Source organism: Echinops telfairi, unplaced genomic scaffold (genome assembly GCF_000313985.2).
Source record: "Echinops telfairi isolate 266 unplaced genomic scaffold, ASM31398v2 ScPeMD7_7410;HRSCAF=8448, whole genome shotgun sequence".
In the NCBI taxonomy this organism is placed as follows: domain Eukaryota; kingdom Metazoa; phylum Chordata; class Mammalia; order Afrosoricida; family Tenrecidae; genus Echinops; species Echinops telfairi.
The window spans coordinates 8,452,295-8,459,307 of NW_022111310.1; the positions used below are offsets into that span (position 1 = coordinate 8,452,295).

The 7,013-nt window shown below is 37.2% G+C and overlaps 1 pseudogene; it reads left to right on the forward strand.

The window, feature by feature from the left end:
• Positions 1 to 3,889: 3,889 nt before the first annotated feature.
• On the forward strand, positions 3,890 to 5,063 carry LOC101649951 (annotated as a pseudogene).
• Positions 5,064 to 7,013: the final 1,950 nt, after the last annotated feature.

Sequence of the window (7,013 nt, forward strand, 5' to 3'; positions counted from 1 at the left end):
TACTCGATAAAGATTTGAACAAAAATGTAATTAGAGATGTTTGAAGTGAAAAAGGGATTAGAAAAATATAAAATGTAGCAGAGAGACAATTATAAATGATGAGTTTTTAGAACCCCAGGCTGCCAAAGCAAGAAGAAATGTTTAAAATTCTCAAGCTTATTTATATAATGTATCAAATTCCATTATGCAAGGCCTTAGTTTGACACACTAGAACTGAAATCTGTTTTTCATTGAATTCATTATTAGGATAATGTCCTCTTAAGTGGTCTTCAAAAGGAATCAAAATAATGTTTATTAAGCCTGTATTTATTATATTGAACTTTGTTGAATATGCAGAGCATCTTTTTACATTGCATTTTCCTGAAATTGATGTAAAAATAATAGAAACATGATTCATTGATGAAAACAGAAAATTGATCTGGGTTGAAAGAATTTAACAACTCTGAGATTTAAAATAGCATATTAATATCATCATCTGTAAAAGTCACGTCATCATTGTTGGGTGCTGTCCAATTGGTTCCAACTCATAGCAACCCTACAAGAACTAATTGTCCAGTCTCCCTCCATGTCACGATCGTTATGCATGAGCCCATTGTTGCAGACACGGTGTCCATCCATCAAATAGAGAATCTTCCTCATGCCTGACAATCTACTGAACCATAAAAACCTCATGAATAGTCACAGAACATTATCTGATATCGCGTAGGAAGATGAGTCCTTTATTTGGAAAGCACTCAGTATATAACCAGGGAAGACCTTCGTGACATGAATGAAGCAAAGCTTTGGGGACTTTCATTTGCGGATGGAGCACGACTGAAAACCAGAAGCAGGTGCAAAAACCCAAAGAGTCATCGTGCTTCGCAAGGAAAATCAGTGAAAAAGAGCAAGATCATAAAAGGGATGGAATTGCACAGTAGCCACCACAAGGGTCTCACGGCTAGCAGCCACTGTGAGGATGGGGCAGGGCTCGGTAGTGTTACTTCTGCTGTGCCAAAGGTAAATATGACTCGGAACCAGTGTGACAGCCCCTAACATCAACAACAGCAACTCACGCGCTTGGAAAATAATCATTAGGGATTGTCCAGGGTCAGAACAACCTTCATCTCTTTCATTCATTCAAACTTAGCAGATTTAAGGACTCCACTAAGGAAGTAAACTTGAATGCAGAAAAAATGTCAGATAGAATTTTAGATATGCACCAATATAACAACAGCCTGCTGGCTGACTGCTTCTGGAATGTTGCACTAGCACCGCAAGAGTAATGCAAATAATGTCCTCTGTTCTACTCATTATTATTACTTTGTTTGCATTTAAAACTCTCTGAACAAATTTGTGTTTTCTCTTACAAATATTTGCAAGTAGAATATTTTGGGGGCATCAATAACCCCGGGCTATTAGGATATCAAATGTCTGCCATTAACCTCAACATAAAATAATTATTTTATCAAAATAATTTCCACACAGGATCTAACTTCTAGGAGATGCTCCTAAAAAGAGATGCTTTTGACTTGATCCTGTATTCTCTGCAATAATTTCACTACCGACCACTCACTCCCATGACTCTTTCAAAGCCTATATTAAAGTTTATTGACGAACTTAAAGTAGGTTGATACGTGTTTCTGTGGTTGATTGAATTCCACTCTCAAACAGTAGCCAACAGGAATATATTTTGGGTCACACAAATTTACCTGCCCTGTTTGTTATGTCCTGGCAAGGTTGGATACAGTCTGAATTGAATGAGAACCACATTTTCCATATCCAATAAAAGTATAAATCTTTTTATGCTGACTACATACCTGATCTGCATAAATTGAAGTTTCCACAGAGAGCAGCATAACTTTTAGCAAATGATTATCACAAGACAGTCTGTACCATAGGTTCCTAAACTTCTTTGGTTTACCATGCATTTTCAGAAAAGAAAATTACTCAGCATACTCACCCCTCTCCCCATAATTTAAATTTTTGTACGATAGTCCATAATGCAGGATAAAGCTTTTAAAACATGTAAAAACTTAGCACCATGGAGCCTATTGTGGCCCTATAGGACAGAGTAGAACTGCCCCTGTGAGTTTCCCAGACGGTAACTGTTTATGGAAGCAGCAGGTCGCAGCCCAAATGTAACCACTTCTACCAAGAGTTCCAGATAAAGTATACCGGAACTCATAGCCATCCAGTTGAAGTGGACCCTTATTACCCCCCTGTGGGTTACAGACTGCAGCTGTTTATTGGAGTAGAAAGCTCAGTCTTCCTGCTGCAGGTTAGCCGGTGTTTCTGAACTGCTGACCGTGCAGATTGCAGCACAACGCATCATTACTGCACCACCAGGGCTCCATCACCAGATGAAGTATATGTATCTGTTTTTACATTATTCCCTAGTTCGGGCCTCTCATCCTTCTAGAGCCTTCAGTGGGCAGTATCACTAACATTGGGAAACACTGCTCTATACCATAATTATATTGTCTGATCCATTTGAACCAAAATTGATTTATCTCTCTAAGGAGATACTTAGTGGCTGTGGTAAAATTAATTAATTAATAAAAACAAAACATGAAAAATCAGAGTTGTTTGAAAAGGGACATTCGTGATTTATTTACTTAGCAGGAAGTGAGCTACTCATATCCACTCTAATATTTTTTTTCAAATGAAGTCATTTGTTTCATAATCTTTGGAGCAGGACTGAGGCCTTGGTGTTGACAGACCTTTCTTCTTTAGGAATCTGGTCATAATACAAATGCAACAGGTGAAAGACTTTTTATATGGATAAGAATACAAGACAGAGTCTTTTGAATGCAATGTGGTTGCGTGCATACACAAAATCAGGAGAATATAAGACCATTTGCAGTCAATCACACAGAAGTCTCACTGCTCAGTCCACTAGCGTTCCATTTCACACTGTCTGCCCAGTTGCTGTCTGCTCTCTCTGATGTTGGAGAAAGATGGTTCAAGAGGCCTTGCTATTCATGTGTGCTACTCTGTAGACAAGCAACACCTGCAGCACATGGGACAAGTTAATAAATGCTTATCTTAGCCTTCTTGTCCTACCCACTGAATCAGATCATATAAATTGTAAAAACCCCTCTAGTGGTTCATATGCATACTAAAGTTTGAGAAGTAGTCAACTAGATCAATGATATGTTCCTTGAGTTACACATTACAATTACCAGGAGATAACAGTAAAAAGGATATCTGAGCCAAAACTCTAGCCTATCTTATATAATTCTGGATGGTCATGAATTGCAGCGAAAAATATATAACTAGAACAAAGACATTTAAATAGCAGTTTACCTGCTTATTATTACTAGAAATAAGCTTATCTCTATTGAACTTCTTTCTTCACATAAATACAGTGATGAAAAATGAGTCATATTTATGAATATATATAAATTATAGTATATAGTTATAAATCATAAAACCATAATCAAATGCTATTACTAATTATTGGTATGGTATAATATCAAATAAAATGTTATTGGAATAAATAAAGCATATTTCTTTCACATTGATTTTCTAAGCGTGATCTGTGGACCAACCACATCAACAATGACAGTAGTTTGTTAAAATGCAAACTGCGCTTCCATGCCTAGGACCTTGTGCGTCACAAGCCAAGGAAATGGAATAGAGAAATCTGCAGCTCAAAGAGGCTAGGTATGTACATATTATGTATCTGCAATCCAGTGCCTAATGAACTCTGTGACCTAAAAAAGAAAGCCCAAAAGTTCATTTCATAGCTGTTACCACAGCATGAACTAGTGCTGACACATCGGCTGCCTCATCTACCCAACTCTTACTTGAACAGACAAGCATCATGTGCTGTAATACTTCATATGTACAGTCATGGAGCTCACATGCAATTTACTTCAATGGATTATTTCAGGTACAGGAAAATAAAATGGAAAAGACCAACTGGACAACTGAGACTGAATTCATTCTGCAGGGACTTTGAGTACCCTGAAGCTGAAAAAATACTTTTTGTGATGTGTTTGATGTACCTTGATCATTTTAATAATCCTGGATTCCAACCTCCACACACCCATGTATTTCTTTCTTGGCAATCTTTCCTTCCTAGACATTGGGTACACATCGTCTTTTATCCCCACAATGCTGATACATTTCTTTTTTTTTTATCATTTTATTAGGGGCTCATACAACTCTTATCTCAATCCATACATACATCAATTGTGTAAAACTCATTTGTACATTCATTGCCCTCATCATTCTCAAAACGTTTCTTCTCCACTTAAGCCCCTGGAATTAGGTCTTCATTTTTTTCCCCTCCCTCCTCACTCCCCCCTCTCTCATGAGCCCTTGATAATTTATAAATTATTATTTTGTCATATCTTGCCCTGTCCGATGTCTCCCTTCACTCACTTTTCTGTTGTCCGTCCCCCAGGGAGAAGGTCACATACAGTTCCTTGTAAACGGTTCCCTCTTTCCGCTGATACATTTCTTGTCAGAGAAAAAAACCATCCCCTTCACTAGATGTGTTATTCAAATGTCCGTCTCTTATACTATGGGCTCCACAGAGTGTGTGCTCCTAGCGGTGATGGCATTTGACCGCTATGTGGCCATCTGCAACCCTCTCAGATACACCATCCTCATGAACAAGGCACTGTGTATTCAGATGGCTGCTGCCTCCTGGGGATTGGGTTTTCTCAACTCATTGACAGAAACTGTTCTTGCAACCCGATTGCCCTTCTGTAGGAAAAATTTCATCAATCATTTTTTTTGTGAAATATTGGCCTTTGTCAAGCTGGCTTGTGCAGATATTTCTATGAATGAGAAAGCTATAATGCTGGGCAATCTGATATTTTTGTTTTCCCGATTATTGCTGATATGTATATCCTATCTTTTCATCCTGTCTACTGTGCTGAGAAAGAATTTGACCTGTTCGGCCCTCATAACTGTAGTAACTATATTTTATGGGACAATTCTCTTTATGTATATGAAGCCAAAGTCCAAAGACTGCTTTTGACAAACTAATTGTCCTGTTCTATGGCATGGTCACCCCCATGCTCAATCCTATCATCTATAGCTTGAGGAACAAGGAAGTTCATGGGCTATGAGAAAACTGACGAGGAAGCATTGGCTTAGGAGGAAACACCGAGAAACTGAAATTTGTAGTTCATATACAAAATAAACTTACATATATAAGCAACAGTTTTAAATAGAAAAATAAATATGTTCAATTTTAGAATGAAAAAATGTTTATATTGACAGTCTAACATCAATCACTTTATGAAAAGAACTGTGACATCACAAAGAAATAGAAACAAAGAATCTAAAATGTGCAAAGAGATTCATGCAAGTGAGGACAAAACAAAGTTTTTCTAAGAAAGGTAGGTGAGGTAGTTAGTTTATTGTGCCAACCTGGCCCATAAAGACATGTGGGGTTAATTGAAAGGTGGAGGGATAAATGGCTAGGTAAGTCTCGCCTTTCTAGTTCTCAGGTCTCTTGTTTTGTGATGGTAGGACCAGGGTGCAGCTGCCTTATCCAGTTCCCTGCTTCAGCTAGCAAGGCTCACTTCCTGTAATACATCCCCAAGAAGAAGCCACATGGACCTACCCCGATGCAGCCGTGTGGAGACACCTGTCAGCACTGAGATGCTTACACGTTCACTGATTCGGCTTTTCTCCTGCATAGTATGTTTTGTGAGATGGAGGAGGACTTTGTGGATTGGTGTTGGACATATGGGTTAATGGGTTAATGTTGGATTTGTGGGCTTGGGCAACACTGGGTTGGGATGTTTTCTTGATGTGCACTTAACATTTATATAAAACTCTCTCTTACACATGAGTTTCTGTGGATTTGTTTCTCTAAAGTACCCAGACTAACACAGTAGGACATATGACTATTCAACTTATAAAAGTCAATTTTTCAGTCTCTTCTGTTTTGAAATCTATTAGATTTAATGTTTTTGTATGTTTATTCTTGCCAAGAATCTTATCTAATACTGACCTACATTTCTAACTACATGTCGTTCCCTCTTCTTTCATTCCCTACAAACTGACTCACCAGTAGAAAATGTGAGATAATATAATTACTGTTTTCTCTCATTTGTAAATACTTAACTTACTGAAATAGTAAAGATAACAATACACTGTTGAGTTAAAACCTATATTTAAGTAAAATGCGTGAGATTTATAGCACACATATGAGAAGACTTGAAATATAGCTTCTATTCTATTTTTTTTAAGAAGTGGTATCTTACTAATTTATACTAATTATAATAGATTTATGGCTGATATGGTTTATAAATATTCAAAACAAACAATTAATGTTTCCATTGATGTTGTTGATGTTAAATCCTCTCAAGTCAGTTCTGATTCATAACAACTTTAAATAAATAGAACACTCCCCAACCAAATGCCATATTCACAATTGTGCAGAGCAGAAAACCAGCCTTTAGCTTCTACCTGGAAACACTGAGGCAGAAAAAGGCAGGGCTAGCTGATCTACTTCCCTCTTTGTCAATGAGTACCTACTACTTAACGGCAATGAGGTACACTGACACTTTTCCAAGAAGAGCTAGTTGGCCCTCTTCCCTCTACTCCTGATGTCAGTGTGAGCTGAATTTCCAACACCATCAAGCAACAATCAGGTGAAACAGAGCTTTGTGAGATGGAGCTCGTTCCTTGAAATAATCCCACATACAGATGACTACTTCTTCAGTAGAGAACAGGACTGATTACCTATGAAACGCCAAGAACCATCCTAGATACTTTTATACATATATTATTTATTTACTTTTTCTTAGTAGTTTGTGATATTTTCATCATTCTTATTTTATGGAACAACGATTAAATTTGGATATTTAATAACTTACCTAGGGTCATTTGACTTGTATAGAAAACACAAATTTTAATTCTTCACTCCAGAATTCATGTATACTGCTTTTCCCCCGACTTATATATGTACCGTAGTCCTTTACAAATATACAAAAATATTAGACAGCTATTTTAAAGACATTTGCTCTACATTTTTTTCTTAACCATATCAGCCACATATAATACTA